The sequence below is a fragment of the Balaenoptera physalus genome, assembly GCF_965194825.1.
Source record: "Balaenoptera physalus genome assembly, chromosome: 6".
NCBI lineage: Eukaryota > Metazoa > Chordata > Mammalia > Artiodactyla > Balaenopteridae > Balaenoptera > Balaenoptera physalus.
Genome location: NC_138885.1, coordinates 88,379,602 through 88,406,633, shown reverse-complemented (window position 1 = coordinate 88,406,633; position 27,032 = coordinate 88,379,602). Strand labels below are relative to the sequence as shown.

The 27,032-nt window shown below is 41.2% G+C and overlaps 1 long non-coding RNA gene across 1 annotated transcript; it reads left to right on the top strand.

Annotated features, from left to right (window-relative positions):
- Positions 1-5,793: 5,793 nt before the first annotated feature.
- On the top strand, positions 5,794-26,704 carry LOC309663410. The gene is made up of 4 exons (XR_014265243.1): positions 5,794-7,369; positions 11,495-12,049; positions 12,291-12,373; positions 18,315-26,704. It is a non-coding gene; the product is annotated as an uncharacterized lncRNA (long non-coding RNA).
- Positions 26,705-27,032: the final 328 nt, after the last annotated feature.

Here is a 27,032-nt window from a genome sequence, read left to right as displayed (position 1 = left end):
TGGGTGAAATCAAAAGGGAGGGAACGAAAGAAGGAGAAATGTTTGTTTTTTATGGTAGATAATCAATTGCTTTTTCTAATAAGGCTGTGCTATGGACTGAATGTGTCCCCCCAAATTCATGTGTTAAAACCCTGATCCCTAATGTGATCGTATTAGAAGATGGGCCTTTGGGAGGTAAATAGATCATGAGGGTGGAGCCCTCATCAATGGGATTAGTGTTCTTTTAAGAAGGGATATGATGACACAAATGAACTTATCTACGAAACAGAGACAGACTCACAGACACAGACAACAAGACTTGTTGCCAAGCGGGAGGAGGCGGGGAGGGATGGATTGGGAGTATGGGTTTAGCAGATGCAAACTATTATATATAAAATGGATAAACAACAAGGTCCTACTGTGTAGCACAAGGAACTATATTCAATATCCTGTGATAAACCATAATGGAAAAGAATATGTATGTATGGGCATATATATCTATATCTGAATCACTTTGCTGTACGGTAGAAATTAATACAACATTGTAAATTATATACTTCAATAAAATAAATTTAAAAAATAAAAAATAAGAAGGGATATGAGAGCTGACCCTCTGTCTTGTCAGGATGCAATGAGAAAATGGCTATCTGTAAACTAGGAAGCAGGCATGACCTCACCAGACACTGAAACTTGCTCGCACCTTGATCTTGAACTTCCTAGCCTCCAGAACTGTGAGGAACAAATGTTGGTTGTTTAAGCCACCCAGTCTATGATATTCTGTTAGAGCGACATAAACTGACTAAGACAAGCTGGTTAGGTCAATGTAATAGGTGTATATCCATATTGCTTCTCCTACTTACTGGTTGACATTGATTGTAGGAGAATCTTGACCTGAAGAGATGGAGGCTCACTCTCTAGAGGCCCATATGAGCTGGACTGGCACAAGCGCCAGACAGCCTGTTGAGAATCCTCTTGCTACATTTACCATATTCTATGGGAGAAGTAGAACAGGGAATCAACATAGTACAGGTTTACAGTTGGCTCTGGAGTTTACTGGGACTTGGGTTTATAACCTGGATATGATACTTAGTGGCTCTATGACTTTGGGCAAGTTATTTGACCTCTCTATGCTTCAGTTTCCCAAATTCAGTTTCCTAATTTGTAGAAAGGGGATGATAATAGTACCTGTTCAATAAGTGGTGGACCTTGTGAAAATTAACTGAGATGCCTTTAAGGTAAAATGCCTAAGCATAGTGCTTAATAAATGTAACAGCTGTTGATGTTGATATAATTTGTTATTTTTATTATCACGAGGGAGGAGACCTCTTTTGTCATTGCTAAAATTGGAGGGGATGGAGATTGGTAGGTATCTTGAGGAGAAGACTTTGGAAAACACTCTTGAGGGAGAATGGAGATCTTTAGGATTTAACTGATAGTCCCACGGAATTGCAGAATGTTCTCTAAGCATTGCTCAACAGCCCAGGTGGATGGCGAAGGTATTTGGTTGGATTGATCTCAGGTGCAGCAGAAAAAGCGAGAGGATTAGGGGATTGGCCTGAACGCAGTTGAAGACCTGAAAGCACAGGTTTACTGTTCAAATCTTCAAATCATTTTAGAAGGAACTGGTGTCACTCAGTGGTTAGAAGCACACTCCACTTCTCAAATTTTAATTCTTTGGAGACGGTGACATGCTTCTGCCTCAGATACTTAACTGATGAGATATGCAATGCAATACATTTTCGTTTTCTGATGGGCATTTTTACATATTCATTGCATTAAATAATCTTGAACAAATGACCTATTTGGTTTTTAAGTTTATGAAAGCATGGATTTAAGGGGATTTGAGAAATGTATTCTCAACGGTGTAAAAGAAGTATCTGTAACTTAAGTCACGAGTTTACTCACTTATTCATTCGACAAACATTTACTGAGTGCCAACTATTACAAGGCCAGCTGCTCTAAACATAGTTGAAAAGGTCCTTCCCTTAAAGATGGTGAAGAAAATATTGAAATAACGGTAATAGAGAAGATAATGCCAAAACAAAGCTGCCCATCAAGTTCTCAGTGGGTTCAGAGGATAGAGCTTCCTTCATGTGGGAGAGAGAGGAGAGAAAGTGTGGTTAGGAGGGAGCTTGAGGAGGCGGGCACGCTTGGCCTTAAATTTGAGGAGAAGTTAGAATTGCACTTATGGTGTTGGAAGGAAGGATGAAAAGCTTTAACAAAGTAGTGGAAGTTTGGGTTGTGTTGAAGAAAGTGTGGGCCAGTGGACAGCCCTAGTGATACGAAATAGGGGAAGATCAGATGTAGCCCCAAGAGGTTTGGGCCAGTATCTGATAATGTCTGTTGAAATCTCCAGCACCAAGTATAGCTCCTTCCTTACCAGGTACCCAATACATATTTACTGAACAAATGAATGAATGAGGTGAATTTTATTTCAGTTTAGGGAGAACCTCCAAGGCCATTCTTTAAACATTATAGGCAGTGGGTAACCACTGACTATTCATTTATTCAACAAATATTTACTGAAGGTTTTCAAGCAGGGAAATGGCATGAATTTGAACTGTGCTGCAGGAAGATTAATATTCCTGGTTCACTTCCTGGATCTACAGCATAGATGTATATAAAGAGTTTGTCCAGGAAGCATTCTCAGGGCAGAGTTAGTTCAAAGAAGACACTCAGCCTGACTAAATCAAAGACCCCACCCAACACCTTTCTCCCACCTCCTTTACTGTGACACTGTGGCCCTGCGGGTCGCTGTCTCATCGCTAGCCAACCACTGCAGAAGAAATTGGCCAGTTCTGGAAGGAATTGATACAAGCTGGTTTCATGTTTTTCAGTTGCTTACTTGCTTGCTACTTTCCCTAGATGTCCCATCTTTAGGGGTCTGGAGGGTGTTAGAAAAATGATTTTTTATACCACAAAGTATCTAGAATATTCTGTATCTTTCAGGCGGAAAGGATTCATAGTGAAACTTCCGAAAGACTGTGGCTAATTTGACTTGCATGTTGAGCGGCTTCCTGGACATTTTCCACAGGAGAGTTGGGATTAATGAACTGTCGCTGTTATTCCTGGAGCGGGGCACTTCGGTGCTCTAGCCAGCCACCCCAAGAGACCATGTGCGCATGTCATAACAGGGTAAGAAAACAGAAGCAGCTAATGCTCTGCAAATTTTAATGGTATTTCTCTGTCTCCACCTTGAAATTATACATGGATCCTACTTTTTAATATTTTTCTTAGAGGAAAAAAATAGCCTCTTCTTTTTTTTTTTTAAATTATTTTATTTATTTGTTTTATTTTTGGCTGTGTTGAGTCTTCGTTGCTGCGCGCGGGCTTTCTCTAGTTGGTGGAGAGCTGGGGCTACTCTTCATTGCAGTGCGTGGGCTTCTCATTGCGGCAGCTTCTCCCGTTGCAGAGCTCGGGCTCTAGGCGCACGGGCCTCAGTAGTTGTGGCTCGCAGGTTAGTTGCTCCGTGGCATGCGGGATCTTCCTGGACCAGGGCTCGAACACGTGTCTCCCGCATTGGAAGGCAGATTCTCAACCACTGCGCCACCAGGGAAGCCCCTCTTCTTGCTCTAATAAGAAAAATAAGTTTGTAATTAGATGTTAATGGTATCAATCATCTCTGCCCAAGAAATGTTATTAAAGGGGATCAAGCTACTTAGTCCCTTTATTGCAGTTACTGAGTCTAGTCCATGGATGTTTGCCATGGCCTACCAGAGTTATCTGTCTTAAAGAGTCCCAAACAATTTGGACTTATGCAAAAGAAACAAAAAAGTGGCCTGAAAAGGGATGGATAGTAATTACTACTTAATATTACCTTGGATTAAAAAAAGACATGAAGGAAAATCCTTTTTGAATGCAATGCTCTTTTCTTATGTGCTGAAATTTTTGTCTTGCTAGTTTTAACAAGAATTAATTAACTGGGGCCTAGAAGAGAGAAGGAAATCATTCCTGATCTTGGCAAGGTCCTAAAACAGTGAGATATGGGCAAATAAAGAATGTTGTCATGATTAGAACCTTGGTGTTCAAAGGAAAAATTATGAAACCTGCATTTATTGAATAAACAATTATACAATATGCCTTACATTTGATTAATACTTCATAATTTCCAAAGTGCTTTAACATCAGTTTCTTCATTTGTTCCTCACAACAGCCTTATGAAGTAGGTATTTATTATGCCAATTGCTCAGAGGAGAAAATTAAAGGTCAGAGAGGTTTAGTGGTAGTGCTATCATTTGAACCATGGCTGGTCTGACCCCAAGCCGGTGCTCTTTCCACTGGTGCATGTATTCAGTGTTTGTTTTCTTTTTAATTTTAAATTTTTAAATACAATTATTGGCTATATTCCCCGTGTTGTGCAGTACATCCTTGAGGCTATCTAACACCCAATAGTTTGTACCTCCCACTCCCCCACCCCTATATTGCTTATCTCCCCCCGCCACTGGTAACCACTAGTTGGTTCTCTATATCTGTGAGTCTGCTTCTTTTTTGTTATATTCACTAGTTTGTTGTATTTTTTAGATTCCACATATAAGTGATATCAAACAGTATTTGTCTTTCTCTGTTTGACTTATTTCAGTTAGCATAATGCCCTCTAAGTCCATCCATGTTGCTACTAATGGCAAAATTTTGTTCTTTTTTATAGCTGAGTAGTATTCCATTGTGTGTATACGTGTGCGTGTGCGTGTGCGCGTGTGTGTACATCTCACATCTTCTTTATCCATTCATTTGTTGTTGGACACTTAGGTTGCTTCTATGTCTTGGCTATTGTAAATAATGCTGCTATGAACATTGGGGTGCATGTATCTTTTTGAATTAGTGTTTTTGTTATTTTTCCGATATATACCCAGGAGTGGAATTGTTGGGTCATATGGTAGTTCTAGTTTTAGAAACGTCCATGCTGTTTTCCACAGTGGCTGTACCAATTTACCTTCCCATTCAGTGTTATTTTTAATGATTTTAACTATTGAAATTAGTTTTTGACCCTGTTCTTCTAGACTAATGAGAAATACATATTTTTTTTGGAAGGGTATCATTTTTTTCACCAAAATCCTTTAGGACCAATAAAGTCAAATAAGTCACTAGGAGACCAGGAGAATGGAAAACATTATTAAAGAGTATAGAAATAAATGTATATTTAATATTTGATAGAGAGTAAACTAAAGGGAAAGGAAAGAATAATGGAAAAATTTTGCCAAAAGGCTTTTCAAAGGGAAAACATATGACTCACTGAAAGATGATGCACTAAATGGAAATGAGATAAATAATGGAAAACTGTAAATGATTAATGCCTTGGTATGTGTGTATTCTGACAAAGACAAAACTGCTTTCACAAGGTGGAGCAATATGCCCAGCATTGAAAGGAAATAGGGGAAATGAGCATTAAATTTTAAGTGTCTCCCATAGGTTGTTTTCAAATCCCATAGGTGATCACTGGTTTTTTTTTTTCCCTTGGTTTTGCTTTCGGTTGTCTTGTGAACAGTATCTCTGATTGTGTGCAAATCTTTATTGACAATTTAATGGCTTGCTTTCCCGATTCAAGTCTTGAGACGGTGTCCTTAGCTAGCTAACAGAATATTTCACCTCTTGTGGATGTAAATCGAATGCATGCAGAACACAAGGCAGATGCTGGTTGGATATCCCGCTCAACTGACCTCCTTGGGAATCCCTCTGTCTCTCCTTTGTCTTGAGCTCTGACCCAGCCATACTCTGAGGCAATGAGATCAAGTGGCTTCGCAGCCAGCAGTCATCAGGCAGAGGAGTGACAGCTGGGCTGCGGGGAGTAAGCTCATCACATAATTCATTTCCTTTCTTGCTGTGGCCTGAACTTGCCACCCTCTTCTAGGCTTCCCTGCCCTGGCAGACACAGTTGCCACTATCTGGAAAAGCCCTTTGCTTTCTTCTTCTCTTGGTTGGCTCCTGCTGTTTCTTTGAGAATGGGTCCTTTTGCTTTGTTTGGAACCCACTGGCTAAGGTGCTGCCTCGGTGTGCTCCCTCAGCACCTGGTACCCACACACCTCTCCTCACTCCGTGTTGAAGTCGTCCGTTCACTCGTGTGTCTTCCCCAGTGTTCTGTGAAAGGCGTGAGCCTGTTGACTGGGCCCAGCACCTGTCTGCTGCTCAGTGCCCACAGGCTGAAGGACTCCCATTAGTGACAACCACCCCAAATTATTTCAGACAGATTATTACTGCTGTGATTATTATTACTGTTGTGCAAGAACTTCTAGACAGCAAAGCAAACAGGTGCATTTTAAAGCAAATAATTCTTTGGTCTTAATTCACAAGGCATGGGCATATCCTATTTTATCATGTGATTGAGAAAACCTTTGTTCAAAAAATTCTATTTCCTGTAACATCCTTAGCTTCTGACAGGGGGCAGCAGAGACCATGAAAACAAAGGCTGGCCCTTCAACTGGTAGCTTACAAAATTTTGGAGCCAGACCTTTAACAACTTTCAGCAGGAACTAGCCCATGATAGCTGACAAACCTCACTGTGGAATAAAGACTTTAAGGTAAAGACTGGCTTTTATTAATAATATTCCTTGAAGGCAATATAAATAATTTATGGGGTTTTTTTTAAAAGAAAAAATAATTTATTTTTAATGCAACTAATCATCTCCCTCATTTTATTACTGAGTAGGAAAAACTCTCTTCCTCATATGTGTTTTCCCTTTACTACTCACACAGAGCACTTCACTTCTGATACTTTTGGTCACCAAATGTGTGGGGGTTTTTTTCCCTCCCCCCAAGCAATTCACTATGACACCAAATGGGTGTCCTATAAATTCAATTCTGACACTGTCTACCTGGAGATAGCATCAAATCTCACAGGTTAAGAGCTCAGTCCCCACCAGACTGATGCCATGCTCCCAACTTCAGATGCCAATCTCAAGTCCCATGTTGTCACCTGTATTTCTGACCGACTGGCTATAAATTTTTGCTCCCATGACCCCCTCCTTGGGTTTGATAATTTGGTAGAATGGCTCACAGAATTCAGGGAAACAATTACATTTACTGGTTTGTTATAAAAGGGTACGATAGAGGATCTAGATAAACATCCAGGTGGAAGAGGTGCAGAGCTACCAGGCTCCCTCTGAGTGCACCACTCTCCTAACACCATGTGTCACCAGGCTGGAAGCTTCCCGAACCCCACTTACATTTGGGATTTTTATGGAGGCTCCATCACACGGGCATGATCAACCATTAACTCCATTTCTAGTCTCTCTCCCATTCCTAGAGGATAAGGGATGTGGCTGAAATTTCCAAGCTTCTAACCATGGCTGACTTTTCTGGTGACCATCAACCATCCAGGAGCCCACCAAGCTTTGCCTTCTTTCACCCAGGAAATTCCAAGAGATTTCGGATTCTGCGTCAGGATCTGGGGGTAAAGGTCAATATATTTATTTTCTATTATTTCATAATTACAAAATCTTTAAAAAGATAGGTGCTTATTTTTTTGCTAGTGACTTGTAAAATGATGCTAGAGCATGAGATATTTCCAGCTGGTCTTAGGGAGAGTGTCAAGATTTGCAAATTATTACCAGATGCTGGGGTTACCTTCCCTTTCCCTGCCTTGGGAAAAAAAGACATAAAGTAAAGAAGAAAACAAACAATGAAAGCAATTGAAGTAATAACTAAAGTAAATAGCCGGAGCCTAAATCATCCCTCCCCCACCCATCATGGCATGGGGGCCAGTCTCATGCCTCACGTACTTTTTATGTCTAGTGCCCGGTACAGGGCCTTTTTATGTCTAGTGCACAGTACAGGGCCAGGCAGGTGCCCAGCAAACGTGTGGAACTGAACAAGCATCTCTGGTCTGATCACATGTAAGTTCTCCAGGGGAGTTTCTGAGTTGTATCTCACATCTGGTTGTCCCATAAATACACAAGGTGAGGAATTTGCATTCAGAAACGTGATCACCCCAGGTCTAACTTCAGGGACTCTGTTAATGTTCTGTTATTTAAAATCATGAAAAGCAGAGTGGGGGAAATAAAAAGGGCGAGATTCCATGTGGTTGCCAGGTGGGTGTGCACAGGTAAGAAACATGCAGGTGGGCTGGGTCTGTTTGGCAGAAAGTTGATGCTCAGTCCACGTGGTCAGCTTGAAACTAGGAATACAAAAGAAATGGGCAGTGTATCCTAAGGTTCTCTGCTGTCCTTCTCCCTCTTAGTCCAGAAATCCTGGGTAGTTCAGCTCTAATTCCCTCATGTCCCTCTTTCCAGCATTGCTGCAGTACCTTTGTTAACTGGAGCTTCCCAATTTTTTATTGTGTTGGTAGTTAGACCTCTTCCCCATCCCTGTCTGTTAAATTCTGTTTGTACTTCTTGGAGGCAGATTTGAAAGCTGGGCTCTTGGCAAGTAATAAAAGCCTGGCCATTTCTTTTCATAATAACTCAGAGCCTCTTACATTGGCTTTCATGGTTCATACTGTTTGTAGAAGACAGCCATTCTCTTAAGGGACAGGACAGGTATTAGGAAACCTCTCCTACTAGAAGAGTTAGATGAGACTCAGAGAGGGGACATCCTGGCCCTGCTGGTCACCTAGATTGTTACTGGCAGAACCTCGATGAGAATCATCTCATCCAGACTCCCCTGGGACAACTCATCATGCTCATTCATCAGTGGGGCCTAGTTTAGTGACGGGACAGGGGAGATCCTGAAACATGGAATCAAGGGAGGGCATGCGTATTCAGGTTTAGCACAGTGTCTGGCTCAGTGCTGTCTTCAGTATGTGGTAGACTGCTGTGATGGGGATCACGGGGTGGCCCAGCCATGGAAGCAGTAGACAGTGTGGAGGATATAAGGGGAAGGCTTTCACTGGAGGCAAACATTCCCATGGAAAGGGATATGGGTGGAGACATACCCAAGGAGATGGTGATCAGGAGACTATTCTTCCAGGGGGACAGGGGATCTTAGGGTGTCTTCTATTGGGCCAGGCCAGGCCTTATTTTATTCCGTTGCCACAACAGCCTTGGAAGTATTATTATGCCCATTTGTCAGCTGGGACTACAGAGTCACAGGGAGGCCAAGTAGTTCCCAGGATAGCTGCACTGAAGACCTCTAGGAACTCCATTCACATGAAGTACCATGTGAACAAAGCCCCCTGGAATTATTAGAAGGCAGAGCTCACACCTAGGCTGTTTGGCTCCACAGCCTGGGTTCTTAGCACCTCTTCATACTGCATTTTCCAGACAACCTTTTCTGGAACCCAGCATTGCCCAGTCAGGCCGTCATTAAAGTATGTCTCCAATCTAACAAGAGAGAACATTGCATAGGTTATAGTTGTTGGGGAAAAAAATGATCTCTGGACTCAGGGTCAGAGGCTGGGGTTGAGTCCTGGCTCTGCTCCTGACCTGTGTGACCTTGGCCAGTCACCTCTTCACACAGTCATTTGCCATCGGTAACATGAAGAGAAAGGTGTACACTTCTCTCAGGCTTACGGCGAGGACTCTGTGAGATTAATGAATGTGAAAGTGCTTTGTAAGCTGTGACGTTCTGAACAAACGTAAGGGTTCGTACAAATCAAGGGAAGAAATGGGGCCAGCAGGCAGCCATTTATTATGTGGGCTGATATGTATGCAGATTATGGACTTTTTATGCTTCATTTGCTTCTGTGAAAAATGTACAAGTGACGATGTCTTGAGTCTGCAAACAGAGGATGGGGCCTTTGTGTGTGCTGCGGATGTTGCAGAGCCCGAGGGAGGGGGCCAGGAAATGAAAACCATGTGGCTCTGAGTTGGGCCTTGAAGCTTCAAGCTTCCCCACAAGGAAGAAGAGAAAAGAGCGTGCTAGATGTTCTTGGGTGATAACAGTGAGAAGTATGAACCCAGCCTAAGTTCCTTGGCTTCTTGTATTTCTCTTGAGCAAATGTTTCTGTTCTTGAGGCAGCTTAACAGAAAAATCACCTTTCATTTGTTGAAATATGACAAAATTGGGCAGAATCGGAGGCTCAGGATGCTGTAAAAATGAGCTATAAAATTTAAATAAGTCTTAAGTGAATTGGCCTCGGGCATTTCCTTGAGTTGAAAAGAAGAGGAATTGTGTGAACGTGGATCTTGCCTTTTCTTACCATCCTCTACTATGGGGGCCATGACTGTATGCAAAAGAGCTCACGCTTACAATTCTAGTCTTTAAGGAGAAAGAAGAAAGAAAGTTTTTTTAACCCATCATTTTCCCCCCAACCCACTGTTATAGGAAGCATCTGGCTAGGTTGTCTAGAAAGGCACACTCAAGAACTTCCATCTGTAAAGATCTATAGTCTGAGGGTTGCAAGGTAATGATGTTTATCAGGCTGTGAATAAGGAAAACAGAATGGATACTTGTGAATCGGACAGAGCTACTAGGCAGGACGGAAGTCAAAAGATTTTTGACCTCAATTTGGAAAACTGAATTAGCTAGAAGGATCATAACACACGTGTGCATGTATATGGGGGTGGGGGAGAGGAAGAGAGAGAGAGGTTCTGGGAAGAGAGAAAATTTTAATAACATACAGGTGCTATGATAAGGCATGAACAAAAAATAGCTCTCACATCAAAAATACTGAAGCAGAGGAGAAGTACTGATATTTGTCATATGAAGCTCTCTAAACAGATTAAAACTACATCTCTGAATTAAAGGGGCAGCTTCTCAAACATCTACTTCAGTAGAGAGCTTTCACCCCACATGACTGAGATTAGCAACAAACCCCTCGTAAAATCAAATTAATGAGATGATCCCTGGTTATTGAGAAAAGGAACAGGAAAAAAAGAGGGAAAGTGACTTTTCTCATAGGAATGGTCAGTGGTTTTATTTTTTTTTAAATTTATTTAATTCACTTTATTTTTGGCTGTGTTGGGTCTTCATTGCTGCGCGGGCTTTCTCTAGTTGCGGTGAGCGGGGGCTACTCTTCGCTGCGGTGCGCGGGCTTCTCATTGCGGTGGCTTCTCTTGTTGTGGAGCATGGGATCTAGGCATGTGGGCTTCAGTAGTTGTGGCACTTGGGCTCAGTAGCTGCAGCACGCAGGCTCAGGAGTTGTGGCGCTGGGGCTTTTTTGCTCCGCGGCATGTGGGATCTTCCCAGACCAGGGATTGAACCCGTGTCCCCTGCATTGGCAGGAGATTCTTAACCACTGCGCCACCAGGGAAGCCTTGGTCAGTGGTTTTACATTCGAATTTTTGAAAAAATTCATTGACTCTTAGGAGTTGGAATAATTTCAGAGATTCTTTCATCCAACTCCCCTCAGATGAGTAAACTGAGACCCAGAGAGATTCAAAATCTCGCCCAAGGCCCACGATGGGAAAGGGGCTGAGCTAGCCTACGCTCCAGGCCTCTGTCTGCACCCTGGATAAAAAATCACATCGGTGAGGCTTCCTCCTGAGGCTGGGACTTAGGATGTGGGGGCAGTTGCTCTGGGATAAAAAGAGGCCTCTTTTAATATTCCCTCGTTTTAAAAGTTTGAGTTTAACATCTGCTACAGAGAGAGGAAAATAAATTCCAACTGACTTCCTTTTTCATTTTCTTTTATTTCTCATTTAAGAGTGGAGGTGGAAAGAGGGGCTCGAAGTTGAAGACAGTAATATGAGCCATGAAAACACTGTGTGATCCACAATTAGAAAGTGAAATGCTTTACAGATGCCACCAAAAAAAAAAAAAAAAAAGAAAGAAAGAAAAGAAAAAGAGAAAGAAAAAAGAAAAAGAAAAGAGGAAAAGGCAGTCTTGAACCAGGGTACATCTCTTCACTTTCCACATCAACCAGGTAAAAGGAATCAAATGCTAATAAACCACATGTCCGCTAGAATCCTTCTTGAGTATTTATTCACTTGGCACAAGTGACAGTAGTAGACTATATGTAACATATGTTTTTTATTCAGAAGATTTCTGTGTTTCTTCATCCTAGTTCTGAGCTAATCAAAGTGGACATCCGTGTCCTGGAGGTTCTTTCTTCACAAATCTAGAATCAGACTCGGAATTCCAAGCATCGAGAGGGGCTGGTACGTGACTAGTTGCTGTCAAAGTACTGGGACTCAAACTTGCCGACCTAGTCAAAGCAGATGTAAGTTCATTTTTGGGTTTGTCCATCTCTTTACACCAGGTACTCACCCCCTCCCTATTCAAATTCTCCCTATAGTTAGCTATCTTTCCCAAAAGGCACTTTAAAAAATTAAACCAAAACAAATCTAAGAGAAACCTGAAAGATCAGGATAGATGCTCCTTGATGATATCCTGAAGGGATTTATAGTATCATCGATATTTCCCAATTATTACTGAACTTGGACTGGTATGCTTTGTTCATTTTAGATTATGTCATAATAATGGGTATTTTATTTCCCTAGAATATTGGTGACTTAAAGTGTTGCAGTTAAAAATTCATTTGGCCACAAGTAACAGAAAACCCAGTTTACAGAGGCTTAAACACGTGAGTTTCAATTTCTTTTTTTTTTTTTTTTTTTTGGCTGTGCGGTTTGCGGGATGTTCTCCGTGACCAGGAATTGAACCTGGACCACGGCAGTGAAAGCCTGGAATCCTAACCGCTAGGCCACCAGGGAACTCCAAGTTTCAATTTCTTGCTCAACAGGAAGTCTGGAAGTAGGCATCTGGTGGTGTTGTTTTGGTGGCTAAAGATGGTATCCATTGTCCTGATAAATCTCTTGGCCTTCCCTCTTAGTTGCAGTACATCAAATAGTAGTCAGCATGCCCAAATACAAGGCAGGAAGAAGCAGGGAAAGGGGAGGCCAGCTACGTCCAAACTTTTTTATCCAGAAAGCCAAATCTTTCTCAGACCATGCTCCCAAGCATATTTCTGCTTATGCCTCATTGGCCAGAAGTGGGTCATATGGCCCCTCCACTTGCATAGGAAGGTAGAAGAGGAAGAAAAGCTTATAATGATTAGTTTAGGCCAATTTTGATCCACCTGAGACTACTGGGCACATTGCTTCTCTGAAACAAATCAGGGTTCAGTCAGCAAGGTAGAAGGTGGAGGATGGTGGTGGATTTTGAGTAAATCACTAGCAGCGAGGATAATAAATTGGCGTTTTAACTTAATACATTTATAAGTGTAATTTTTACTGTTAATAGCAAACAAAGATATTTAAAATGCAGAGAGTTTTACTACATTATTTCCTCTTGCTTCTTTACCTCTGTCTTGATGGTCTTATAGTTTCCATATAATTTTCTTTGAAATGGCCTTTGGCATCTACTTTCTTAAAAAAAACATTGTTAAGCCAAACCCCAGCTTTGCCTCCAGAGTTCTGACATGCGCAGAACTACATTAGTTTCCTGGTACATATATCTTCATGAACAGCTGGAAGTAATTTTCAACCTAAGCATTTCGTATTTCATGGATGGGTGAAATTTACAATAACTTTTGAAGCAACTATTCTAAAGCTCATGCATCTTTGATTGGATACTTGACTAATCCCATCCATTTCATTGGTGCTAAAATATTTTAAAACTCTAAAAATGTCCTTACACGGGTTGTAAAAGAGATACAAGAAAGGCACAAAGAAAAAAAAAATCTTGTCTTCTCTGGTGCCTCACAGTACATTCAGTCTATTCGCTACACAACAGCCAAAGTGATCCTGCAAAAGGAAAAGTAGGCCATGTCACACTCCTGGTCTCAGTCCTCCAATGGCTTCCCATCATCTTTGATGAAATCCAAAGTTCTTACAATGTCTTTCTGGGCTCTGTGTGACCTGGGCCCTGCCTGTCTCTCATATTTTCTATCCCTTCTCACTCTGTGTGGCTGCAATGTCCTTCTTTTTTGTCCCCAAGTAAGCCAACCATGTTTTCATCTCAGGCCCCTGCCCTTGCCTTTCTTTTGACCTGGGATTCTCTCTTCTTGGGTATTTGTGTGGTTTTTTGCTCCTACTATTCAGGTCTCTGCTCACATGTCATCTCAGAGAGCTTTCTCTTGACCACCCTGTCTTAAGTATCACCTCCCTCCATCATTCTCTATCTGCGAAACTGCTTTATTTTTCTACAAGGCCCTTATTATAAGCTGACATTATATTACATATTTATTGGTTGACTGACTTATTTATTATGTGTTCCCTACTAGAATGTTAGCTCAACAAGGGTAGGAATTTGGTTTGGTTTACTTCTTTATCCTCAGTGCCTAAAATGGTATCTGGTACCAGTAGGTATGCAATAAATATTAATAAATATTTGTCAGATGAATGAATAGAAGTTATAAAAAACTGGTTCTACTATCACATATTCAGAAGACTAATGAGTTGGTCAGAGCTAGTTATGCAGTTGTGTTTTTTTTCCATGTCTATACTGGTATTTTATTTAATTCGCAAATACAAAACTTAATAAAAATGCTCAATTAAATCAAAGGATATTACATTGAAATGTGGTTCTTCTTGAACCATTCACTCAACAAATACTTTGTGCCTCTCCTTTAAGGAAGTACCAATGTTTTTTCATATTTAACGTGTTACCTATTTATTTCCCTATTAGAGTTAACTCTAAATAAACTATTAATAAAAGGGACCAGGAGAAAGGTTCCTAAATGTTCCTGAGGACTCAGTTTTTGGCCCTATATCATGAACATGTTTTATTGATGATGCAAATGAAGCTATTGAAGGCTCTTTGGCAAATTTAGTAAATGAAAGGGAACTACTTACCTCAGTGATGTTATAGAATTAGGATCCTAAAATGTCTTGACCAGCCAGAAGTAATGAGATATCCCACCAAAGAAAATAAATCAACTGATAAGAGGACTTGTAAGAGGTGAACTGAGATTTAACAGCAATATATTGGGAAAAGATTTAGAATTATAATCACTGTGACTCAATAGTGTGCTGTGGTTATCACTAAAATGAATGCAAACTTAGACAACCAAATATAATCATATTACTGTGTTATTAATATCTAACATATTATATATATATTGTCAGATAAAAAAACAAATCCAGACTTAGGAAGGAGACACTTTATTTGAAAAGGATTATTGCCAGGAGGGGAAAGAAATTACTATATTGCAATAGTGGGAAAGCTTTGACCATGAGATCTGCAAGCTTCTCAAAAATCAGGCAAAAAGATTTTTCTTTTATAGAGAATAGTAAGCAAAGAAACAGGTGTAGGCGAGTGAGAAGAGAGGTGGCATGATCAGATAGCAGTTCAGAGCATGTTCTGAGGCCAGTTTCTTCTTAGCAGGGGCTGTATGCTGGCTCAGGCTGAGGAGGGCTAAAGTTTGGGACCCTGGAGGAAAAGTTTTTGGTTAAGCTTTTTGGAGAAGCTTAACCAAAACTTATTTGGGAAGAGCAGTTCAGCTAATCATTTATGAGGCAAAGAATGGGAATTTTGGGGGTCTATGTTTGGCCTTGTAAACAAGGGAGGGCATACGTGAGTCTTATTGACGTCGTATTGGGGAAAGGTGGTTCTTTGCAGTAAACTGTTCTTCAGAACACAAAGAGGGGAGTTTTTTTTCTTTTTCATAAAAAAATATATATATTAAAAAATTGTTTATTGGAGTATAGTTGATTTACAGTATTATATTAGTTTCAGGTATATGGTATAATGAAATGATTCAGTATTTTTACAGATCATACTCCATTTAAAGTTACTACAAAATAATGCTATAATTCCCTGTGCCATACAACATATCCTTATTTCTCATCTATTTTATACATATCAGTTTGTATCTCTTAATCTCATACTACTATCTTGTCCCTCCCACAAGAGGGGAGGTTGCTTTCCATGGTGACAGGGCTTAGGTAAAATTCAACATTTATACAATATATAAGTTATATAATGCATAATGTACAAATTATAATTATATTATAGTATAAAGTTATTATATAGAAAATATTATAAACTATACAAAACACAAATAAACATAATGCTTATAACATATATAATATTATATATACATATATGTATATATATGCACAAACACATATAATAGCTAGTATAATATAATTAATGCCAGCTGCCTCTTTCGTATCAGGGAGGTGACAGTCAAGCTTTACTTTAGTCAGCTAACTGGTGGTTCAGAAGGGCAAATATGGCTTACATGCTCCAATATTATTTGGCCAGCACATGGGTTTCAAGTTTTAAATATGAAAGCCTTATGTCAGGGGTTAAGTCCAGCTCCTATCACTCCTTATGTCTTTACACTGGGCCATAGCCACACATTTACGTTTAGTAGGGTCTGGTCCCTGAGAGTATCTGAATTTGCAACCCCTAATCAAGAGTATTGTGGGCCCACCCTTTGAGGAATGTGGACAAAGTAGATCATAGTCAGGAAACACACACACACACACACACACACAGATGGCAAGGTATGAGAAGTTCGGAGATTTAGTCTAGAGAGTATGAGGCAGGGTAAGGATGAGAGAGGCCATCACAATTATCTCCAAATACTAGAATAGTTGCCATGTGAAAGAATTAGACTTGTTCTGTTTGGTCCCAGAAGGGTAGTAGTAGGACAAGTGGGAGGAAGTTGCAGGCAAATAGATTTGTGTGTCAGCATAAGGAAGCCCTTTCTAACAGCACTGCCTTCAGAAAGTGGGGCTCTCCCTGTCACTGTATGCTTTGCTGCAAAGCTTCATTGTGGAACTGCAGGAGGGGATCTGACTATTGAATGGGTGTGTTGGAATAAGGAGTATTGAAGTTTCTTTCCCACTGTAAGACTCTCTGATTCTGTGAAATAAGTAAAACCCCATTATTTTAGCCTTCATTGACTTATTGATTGATTGATTGATTTTATAAATTTATTTATTTATTTATTTTTGGCTGCGTTGGGTCTTTGTTGCTGTGCGCGGGCTTTCTCTAGTTGTGTCGAGCGGGGGCTACTCTTCGTAGCGGTGTGCAGGCTTCTCATTGCTGTGGCTTCTCTTGTTTCAGACCACGGGCTCTAGGCACGTGGGCTCAGTAACTGTGGCTCATGGGCTCTAGAGCGCAGGCTCAGTAGTTGTGGCGCACGGGCTTAGTTGCTCCGCAGCATGTGGGATCTTCTCGGACCAGGGCTCGAACCCGTGGCCCCTGCATTGACAGGTGGATTCTTAACCACACCAGGGAAGTCCCAAAGCCTTCACTGGTTTAGAATTAGTATAAATCCTGTTAGTGGGGCAGGATGAATTTTTTCTTTATAATATTTTATGATATATTATTATTTTCTAATATATAATAAATGTTTTCTATAACACTAGGAAAAATGTTTTAACTACCTAAAGTCAACTAATAAAGTAATAGTTTATTGTTGATTATGTGTATGACACTATTCTGGGAGTTTTATGGAGCAATAACAGAATATAGAGGGAAAATACATTCCCCTGGGAAAGACATGGTTATATGGGAAGATCTGATAACCCCATGAAGCAATAAGAGAACCAGAAATTATATTTATTTATATCTTATATATTTACAACATCAAGTGAAATTAGACAATAATAATGTGCTAATTGTCAGGAAAACTCATTAAGAGTAAGAGGTGACCAGGTGAATATAGTGAGCATGGTTTACGAACAAAATATCAGAACACAAATCAAAGATTACTAAGTAAGTATTTGAAATCAGGCTGTTAGAAAAAAAAAAGTCTATAATAACTAAACAAACACATTGAAAAGAGTCATCATGGACAACTTTAAGTAGGAGGAATGTCTTGTATTTGTCCTTGACTGTTGGCTGTGACAACAAAGCAGCTGGAGGGCAGTTTAGAGGTGGGAATGAGGAGGGTGGCCATGGGGGATGTCGTGCAGAGTGTCCACTTGAGGGAGGTGCACGCCAGGAGTGGAGGCGGATAGGATTATTGGATGGGCTCCCTGTGACATTGACAACAGGTAGGGAGGTTTGCGATCAGTGCAGTAGGGAGCCAAAACATAAAATGACGTGAGAAATTTTAAAAGAGCAGTTTCTAGTTCATTCACCAGATATTCATTGAGCACTTTACTGCACACCAGGCATGTTCAAGATGCTGAAGATCCCCGTACCCTCAAGGATTTACAATTAAATGGGTGAGAATGACAAGAAAACAGCATTATAATTCCACGGTCGTAAGTCCTGGAGAGAGAGCAAAGGCTGCATGTAGTGCAGAAGAGAGTTGGGTGGGGTTAGCCCCGCTCCAGGTGGCAACTGGTGTAATGCCATGGAAGGCCTTCAGGTGAAATAATAGCTGAGCTGTGTTTTGAAAGACAGGCATAAGAGGTTTGGAGGACAAGCATATTAGCAAAGCGAGCACATGCAAAGTGACCTGGAGAATAAGTGGGGAGTGGCTGTAGTGCAGGACACAGTGGGGTGACAGGTGAGGGTGAGAGGTGGGCCTGGCCAGGTGAAGAAGAGACTTACATAATACCAATAACAGTGAATTCGGTTTTTTTTTTTTTCTGTTTTTTGTTTTAGGGTAAATCAAGCCGTAGGAGTGAATGAGACTGTGGAATGACTGAGAAGTGAGAAGGCAAAAGAGGGTAGCCTGGGGAGCCCCCTGGTTTCCTTCTGTACACAGATAATCATCTCCTGCATGCTGACCACCTGCTGTCAAAGCAAAATTCCAGTGGACCTAGCTTTAAATCTTCATACCAAGGTAACAAATTATTCATTTTCTTGTTTTTGTTTTTACTACTGAGAATTGGTAATATTTCTATTAAGGTTAAAATGCCTTCCCAGGATTGGTTAAGTAAATGTGGCATAGTCTTACACTAAAATACTTATTCTTAAAAATGATGCCATAGGACAATATCTAATGACGTGGGGAATCGTTCATGTTTTTTTTTTTTTTTAATTTTATTTATTTATTTATTTATTTATGGCTGTGTTGGGTCTTCGTTTCTGTGCGAGGGCTTTCTCTAGTTGTGGCGAGCGGGGGCCACTCTTCATCGCGGTGCACGGACCTCTCACTGTCGTGGCCTCTCTTGTTGCGGAGCACAGGCTCCAGACACGCAGGCTCAGTAGTTGTGGCTCACGGGCCTAGTTGCTCTGCGGCATGTGGGATCTTCCTGGACCAGGGATCGAACCCGTGTCCCCTGCATTGGCAGGCAGATTCTCAACCACTGCGCCACCAGGGAAGCCCCGTTCATGTTTTATAAGTGGGAAAAAAAAAAAAGGCGGCTATCTATGATCTTATTTTTTTAAAAAGAAAAACAAACAAAAAGATTACTCATTCCTTCCTTCTGAGTCTCATTTTCCTCTTCTGTAAAATAAAAGTATTAGATTAATGATGTCTACGACGCCCTCTAATTATAAAACTCTGTGACCTAGAAAGAATACCGTGTTTTCCATTTGCCTTCCTATGTGTTCTCTCTTCTTCTTTGCCATTTTACAGATCTGGAAAATAAATAATAGTTCAGTAATAAAATATTTATTTTATATAGCATTATTTAATCTTGAAAAATTCTGTTATCTATTAGTAGGTTGTGTGCTATGTAGAGATAAGGATTTGAGTATTTATTGCATACTTAAAACTTTGCTAAATATTAAGAAGTCTACAAAGAAATTCTGCCTTCAAGGAGTTTATGACCCAATTGGAAAGGAATGGAGATTCATGTATATACTGGTGAATAAAAATAATAAGTGATAAAAAACAGTACCAAAATTATACATTTCATCACTGCATAGAAGCCAGAGAAGGACCCATGGTCTTAGCATATACACAGATTTACTCCTGAGGTGACTTAATCAACAGAGGCCCCACCAGGACCACTGAAGCCCCACCAGCCCTCCCAAAGCTTTGAGGTTCTGGTGAGGACGGCCATCCCACAGGCTGACTGCCCCGCGCTGCACAGCTGGAGGAAGCTGGCCTGGCCTGTAGGATACTCATCTTTAGCCCTCCTCACTCCCTGCAGAGGATCCTGCCTTCTGTATCTCTCCTCCCAGCCTTACCCACTACTTCTCCCTCAGCACAAAGCCAGGTGTGGACCATGCCCCTGGGCCTCCTGCTGCCAAGTGCTGAAGGATCTCATGCTAGGGAATAATAGTTGCTGATTTTTATGGTGTCATCAACCAAGAGCAGAGAAATACCAGCAAGGTCTGCCCTTCACAGGTGATTTCCCTTTTCCCTTCCCCAAGTTTGTTACCACAAGGGCAGGGCCTATTTATTTACTCTTAGGCCTGCTCAGAGGAGCAAAGATTAATTACTAATAGCTCATTGGCTTATCTTGATTCCTGAAGTAGTAATCTAAATATTGTGGCTAGGTCTTGTTAACCAGTACGAAATTATCTCAAATGTACTCCAAACAATATATTTGAAACTAAAACATAAGAATGACTCTAACTTCTTTTTACCAGACCAGATTATAATAGCTAAAATCTTAAAATACCCACTCTATATAATTATATGAGTTCTTCATTTGTATTTATATTTATATAAGTAACATTTATTTATATTTTTTATATATTTTTAAAAAAGTTTATAATAATAAAAATGCCAGAAGTCTGTAGAAAAGTGAGCAAAGGACTCAAAGAGAGTGAGTAAACCATGTGGTTAATAAGCGAATATAAACATGCTTAACTCATGAGGAACTGAAGAAATGCAAAATAAAACAAAGTGACATTTTCAGCTACTGGTAAAGATTGGTAAAGATTTAATTTTTTTTTTTTTTTTTGGCTGAGTCGCATGGCTCGTGGAATCTTAGTTCCCCAACTGGGGATCGAACCCCGGCCCCTGGCAGGGAAAGTGTTAAGTCCTAACCACTGGACCGCCAGGGAATTCCCAAGATTTAAATGTTGATGAGAATATGAAGAAAGATACTTTCATACACTATTGCTTAAATTATAAATTAATAAAAACTTTCTGGAAGGTAATATATGTTCAGTTAAAAAAATCTGTATACCATATTTCCTAGACGTTCTATTTCTAAGAATTTTAAAGGAAATAATTAGACGAAGGCGCAAAGATGTAACTACAAGCATGTTCACTGTAATAGTATGTATAATAGTGAAAAATAGTACTGAATGAGCATTAATATAGGATGAGGAGGCATATTTTAAAGACACAGACAGTGTTCGGCTTACCCATTAGCTATAAATTGTGATGATATTTTCCATAAAGGCTTTGCTGAGCATTAGATAATTGGGGCAGAAAGGTCAGTGAGAAATATCTCAACTGCTTTACCATGGTGACTATGTAATATGCACTTAATGGAAACGGAACTTGCCAAAATATATAACTCTCTCCCACAGTCCTAGAGCCTATTTGTTTTTTAGTAAAGAATGTTTTCAACTCAGAAATGGTAAATTTAGTACAAGGCTTTCAGTTGTTTTGGAGGGGGAAAGAAGAAACCCTAAACGGATTCAAAGAACACAGGGACTAGAATTTCTATTGAAACCAGATGTTCTCATTGTGGTTGTATTTTAATGGTTATCAACAGTCAAACCTTAAAACCCACATCTTCAACATGGCCTGGCTAATGTGAGTCATCCACTAATGACTGGGCAAGTTACAATTGCCCTCCATATCCAGGGGTCGGCATCCATGGGTTCAACCAGTTGGGGATAGACTATGTTAATGTTGTCGCTAACTTATACTATGAGGTTAGGCCTACTATGGTTGTGTCTGTATTGAACAGGTACAGACATTTTTCTTGTCATATTCCTTAAACAATACAGTATAACAACTATTTCATAGCATTTACATTGTATTAGTAATCAATTATAAGTAATCTGATTTAAAGTATATGGGAGGTGTGCATAGGTTATATGCAATTACTATGCCATTTTTATGAGACTTGAGCATTTGAGGATTTTACTATCTGTGGGGGGTCCTGGAACCAGTTCCCTACAGATACTAAGGGATGTTTGTGGCTTTTTTTTTTTTTCTTTCTGTGCACGAGAAACAGATTACTATACTGGCAGCTTTTGTTTGTGAAGAATTTGCTATGTGCTGGTCCCCATGTGTAAGCATCTATCCATCTTATTGCATTTAATTTTAAGAAACTTATAGGACCAAGTGTTTTCTGCATTATATAAATGAAAAAGTTGAGAGTGTGAGAAGTTAATGGCTTGCTTAAGGTCATCCAGCAGGGATTCAGGCCCATGGCAGACTACAGCCTGGCTCATGTTTTCCACATCGTACAGTCTTTCCAGGTTGTACAAGGAAGGACAGATGTAGAAGAAAGGGCCATAGCAGGTCTGATATTCAACTGGTAAACACCAATGTGGCCACAATGATTTTCTAAATGTTAAAATATTTCCATACTAATTGGTAAATAGCTGCTATTCTTAGCCCCTCCCTGCCCCCAGTGCTCTTCCACTTCCCTCCTACGAGACCCCTGCCCCGTCCCCCCAAACATGCAGCAACTAGAGGGGCCACACCTGGCCCAGGAGGGGGCTTCCGGGGGCCTTCTGTTTGGGCAGCGTGGTGGTTATTAAGTCTCTGCACATCACCCCAGAAGAGAGGAAATCTCTAGTGAGGATAGGGCAGAGACAGCAGCTCTGGAAGTTACAGCTTTGTTTGTCATGTGCCATCTCTAGCTACTCTTTTTTATACATTAAAAGTTTCCTTCCCATCAGTTATGAGTCGACCCCATGTTCACTCTTTGCTGCCACCCAGGGACCCATGCATGAGGTCTGGCCTTTCCATACAGCCTCTTCCTTCCTGGTGGCATTACTTCCTCACCTTCTGCTCAGCACTGTCAGCTCCAGGGCACAGCCAAACGTGATTGTGGAACTTGGGGGGGATTTCATCAAATCTAAGGCATCACTGACTGAGGTTCACCATTATTTTATGTATCAGAAAGAAAGAAAACACCTGCCAACTAAACTGTGACCCAAGAAGTGCTGTGCCATTATGATTCAGTCTCACTAACGTCTTGTTGCTTTGAAATTTCTTTCATCTATTCTGAAGGATTTGGCAATGTCTCTGCCATGATAGGCAACCCTTCTGTATATTTCTCTGTAACAAAATGTAAGCTAGATTCATCTACTTGTGGGTGTCTTCCTTTTTTAGGTTCTATAAAGGCTGTGGTTGGTTTACTGCTTTGCTAAAATATGTAAATGTGGTCGTTACTCCTAAGAGGATTATTTGTATCTTTAATACCAAATTCACGTTCTACTGTTGTTTCTATTTTCTGTGTGTGTTTCTGCTGAAACTTTTCATATCAGTGTTGAATCATAATGTAATCATTCTGCAGACTTTTCTTTTTTTTGTTGTTTTTTTTGGCTGCATTGGGTCTTCGTTGCTGTCACGGGCTTTCTCTAGTTGCGGCGAGCGGGGGCTACTCTTCGTTTCAGTGCACGGACTCTCACTGCAGTGGCTCCTCTTGTTGTGGAGCATGGGCTCTAGGCATGTGGGCTTCAGTAGTTGTGGCACGCGGGCTCAGTAGTTGTGGCTCGCGGGCTCTAGAGCGCAGGCTCAATAGTTGTGGTGCATGGGCTTAGTTGCTCCACGGCATGTGGGATCTTCCTGGACCAGGGCTCGAACCCATGTCCCCTGCATTGGCAGGCAGATTCTTAACTACTGCGCCACCAGGGGAGTCCTGCAGACCTTTTCTTTTTTTTTTTTTTAACATCTTCATTGGAGTATAGTTGCTTTACAATGATGTGTTAGTTTCTGCTTTATAACAAAGTGAATCAGCTATACATATACATATATCCCCATATCTCCTCCCTCTTGCATCTCCCTCCCACCCTCCCTATCCCACGCCTCTAGGTGGTCACAAAGCACAGAGCTGATCTCCCTGCTCTATGCAGCTGCTTCCCACTAGCTATCTATTTTACATTTGGTAGTGTATATATGTCCATGCCACTCTCTCACTTTGTCCCAGCTTACCCTCCCCCTTCCCACATCCTCAAGTCCATTCTCTACGTCTGTGTCTTTATTCCTGTCCTGCCCCTACGTTCTTCAGAACGTTTTTTTTTTTTTTTTAGATTCTATATATATGTGTTAGCATATGGTATTTGTTTTTCTCTTTCTGACTTACTTCACTCTGTATGACAGTCTCTAGGTCCATCCACCTCACTACAAATAACTAAATTTTGTTTCTTTTTATGGCTGAGTAATATTCCATTGTATATATGTGCCACATCTTCTTTATCCATTCATCTGTCGATGGACACTTAGGTTGCTTCCATGTCCTGGCTATTGTAAAAAGAGCTGCAATGAACATTGTGGTACATGACTCTTTTTGAATTATGGTTTTCTCAGGGTATATGCCCAGTAGTGGGATCAGCAGATATTTTAAATGGTGATTAAAACAGATAAACTATCAACAGTGCATATCACTCAATTAAGGTGACAATAATGTGAGCAGCTAGGACCAAGTTCTCGCAAGCACAGGCAGGGACAACTCTGTCGTGATTACTGCCTGGCCAACAGTGATTATAAGATGTATCCTGATTTCAGAGATTTTAAATGTGAAAATATATGCATCTTAGGACTGATTAAGCTACGCCTTGTTTATTTGAGGTCCATCAGTTGAACTTTGCAGATGCAAAGACTGAGATTCAGAGCAGCTGAGCACTTTAAGATCACAACCTCATAATTGATGGAGCCTGGAATTCTGAGCCATGTCTGACTCCAAAACCTATGCTTCTTTCCATATAAATTGATTATCCAAATGCGGAGAAAAGTCAGTCCTTTATGAATATCAAGGACATTATTGATGCTTTACCTTGTGTCCCCAGCAACATTTACCAGTACTGTGTTCCCATCTACAGCCTCTGGGGGCTTCGCTCTTAATAACTGGAACCTGCAGCCTTCTTTAGAGAACTACCCTAGGGCTACCGAGGCAGCTTGAACTGGACCTTCCCAGAGCTGAAAGGTAATGGGAGTTTTCATGCCCTCAGGGCAGCCGAAAAGCAATGACTGACTAATGCAGGAGTAGAAAAGAATGCAGGAGTAGAAACTAATGCAGGAGTAGAAACTAATGTAGGAGTAGGAAGCTCAGCTCCTTTGCCTTGAGGCTGGACAGATTCTGTGATGTAACTGACCCTCCAGAGTTTCCCTCAGGATCAGGCTAAGCCTGGGACTTCACCAGCCTGGCCTGGCTTTTTCCCTTTCCCTAATCTGCTTCCCAATTCTTGCACTGCTTTCTCCTGGGAGCCTTTCCTTAATAAGTCAATTGCACACAAATCCTCATCTCAGGGTCAGCTTCTGGGAAACCTGACCCAAGACAACACAGAAATAAGTGAATAAGGCAGCATCATATATGGCACCATAATGCCAATGGCATATGCTAACTGAGTCCAGCCTTCATCACCCTTCCAGTCCTGGGGCAAGTCCTATATTTCCTGAATCTCACTGTTACAGTTCTGATGGAGTAACTCAACTTCCAACTTCAAGTTCTAGGAGCTTTAGGTCTAGTTAAGACCTGCCCACTTTGGGTCCCAGGCGAGCTCCCTTTGGACTCCTAGTCCTAATGATGATCTTTCCACATTCCAGCATCAGCTACTGGGGTGGAGGCTCTCTGAAACAGCCCTTGGGAATCCTGTTTTCATTCTTGTCACTATTCAGGCCCAAACCTAGATTATTCTAGAGACTGTGTCCCTGCGCGCCACTTTTGGGATCAGTAAACTCTGAATTTTCTTTCTCTTTTCTTCATCTAAACATTATGTTTGGAGTCACACAGTACTGGAATTGCAAGAGCTCTGAAAAATCATCAGGCCAACCAGAGAGGGGAAGTGACAAGCTCAAGATCAAAAAAAGAGCTGGGGGGACTTCCCTGGTGGCACAGTGGTTAAGAATCTGCCTGCCAGTGCAGGGGACACGGGTTCGATCCCTGGTCCGGGAAGATCCCACATGCCGCGGAGCAACTGGGCCCGTGAGCCACAACTACTGAGCCTGCGCGTCTGGAGCCTGTGCTCCGCAACAGGAGAGGCCGCGATAGTGAGAGGCCCGTGCACCGCCATGACGAGTGGCCCCCACTTGCCGCAACTAGAGAAAGCCCTCGCACAGAAACGAAGACCCAACACAGCCAAAAATAAATAAATAAATTTATTAAAAAAAAAATTATTTTTAGGCCAGGACAGTCTTTTTTGGGTAGAAAGGACCTACAAGGATTTTATCATGCATCATCATTGCCTCTTCTTCCTGGGCGTAGAAAGGGCCACAGAGGGTGAAAGATTACCTCAGTGGTGCTGAACAGAAAATTTCAGACTGGATGATTAAGATTACATTTCTGGTGAGGGTCAAACTGCAGTTAGGTTAGGTATTAAATCTAGGTTTGGGGGACTTCCCTGGTGGTCGAGTGGGTAAGACTCTGCGCTCCCAATGCAGAGGGCCTGGGTTCGATTCCTGGTCGGGGAAATAGATCCCTCACGCATGCCGCAACTAAGAGTCCACATGCCACAACTAAAAGGTCCCACGTGCTGTAACTAAAAAAAAAAACCAGAAAGATCCCACATGCCGCAACAAAGATCCCACGTGCTGCAGCTAAGACCCAGCACAGCCTAAATAAATAAATAAATATTTTTTTTTAAAAAAGTAAATTTAGGTTTGGTATCATGGGCTTTAGCACAAGCAATGCCATTTTGGGCATGTGGGGTTTTTTTTGTTTGTTTGTTTTTTCATTAATTAATTTATTTATTTTTGGCTGCATTTGGGTCTTCATTGGTGCGCATGGGCTTTCTCTACTTGCCGCGAGCGGGGGCTACTCTTCGTCGCGGTGCGCTGGCTTCTCATTGCGGTGGCTTCTCTTGTTGCGGAGCACGGGCTCTAGGGGTGTGGGCTTCAGTAGTTGTGGCACGCGGGCTCAGTAGTTGTGGCTCGCAGGCCCTAGAGTGCAGGCTCAGTAGTTGTGGTGTACGGGCTTAGTTGCTCCGCGGCATGTGGGATCTTCCCGGACCAGGGCTCGAACCTGTGTCCTCTGCATTGGCAGGTGGATTCATAACCACTGTGCCACCAGGGAAGCCCGGGCCTGTGGTTTTTGTCTTTAACAATGTCTTCTGAGAACTGCAAGATCCATGCAGCTGTCTGAATGACGTCACATACATTATTTATCCTCCCTGAGTTTCAGTTACTCTAGTTATACAATAGTTATAACAACACTTCTCTTTCCCAGCTCATATAAGGGAGATCACCTGAGATCATTTGAGAAAGCATTTTGTTTTAAGTTGAAGTATAGTTGATTTACAGTGTTTCAGGTGTACAGCAAAGTGATTCATTTATATATATATAAATATATATATATATATTCTTT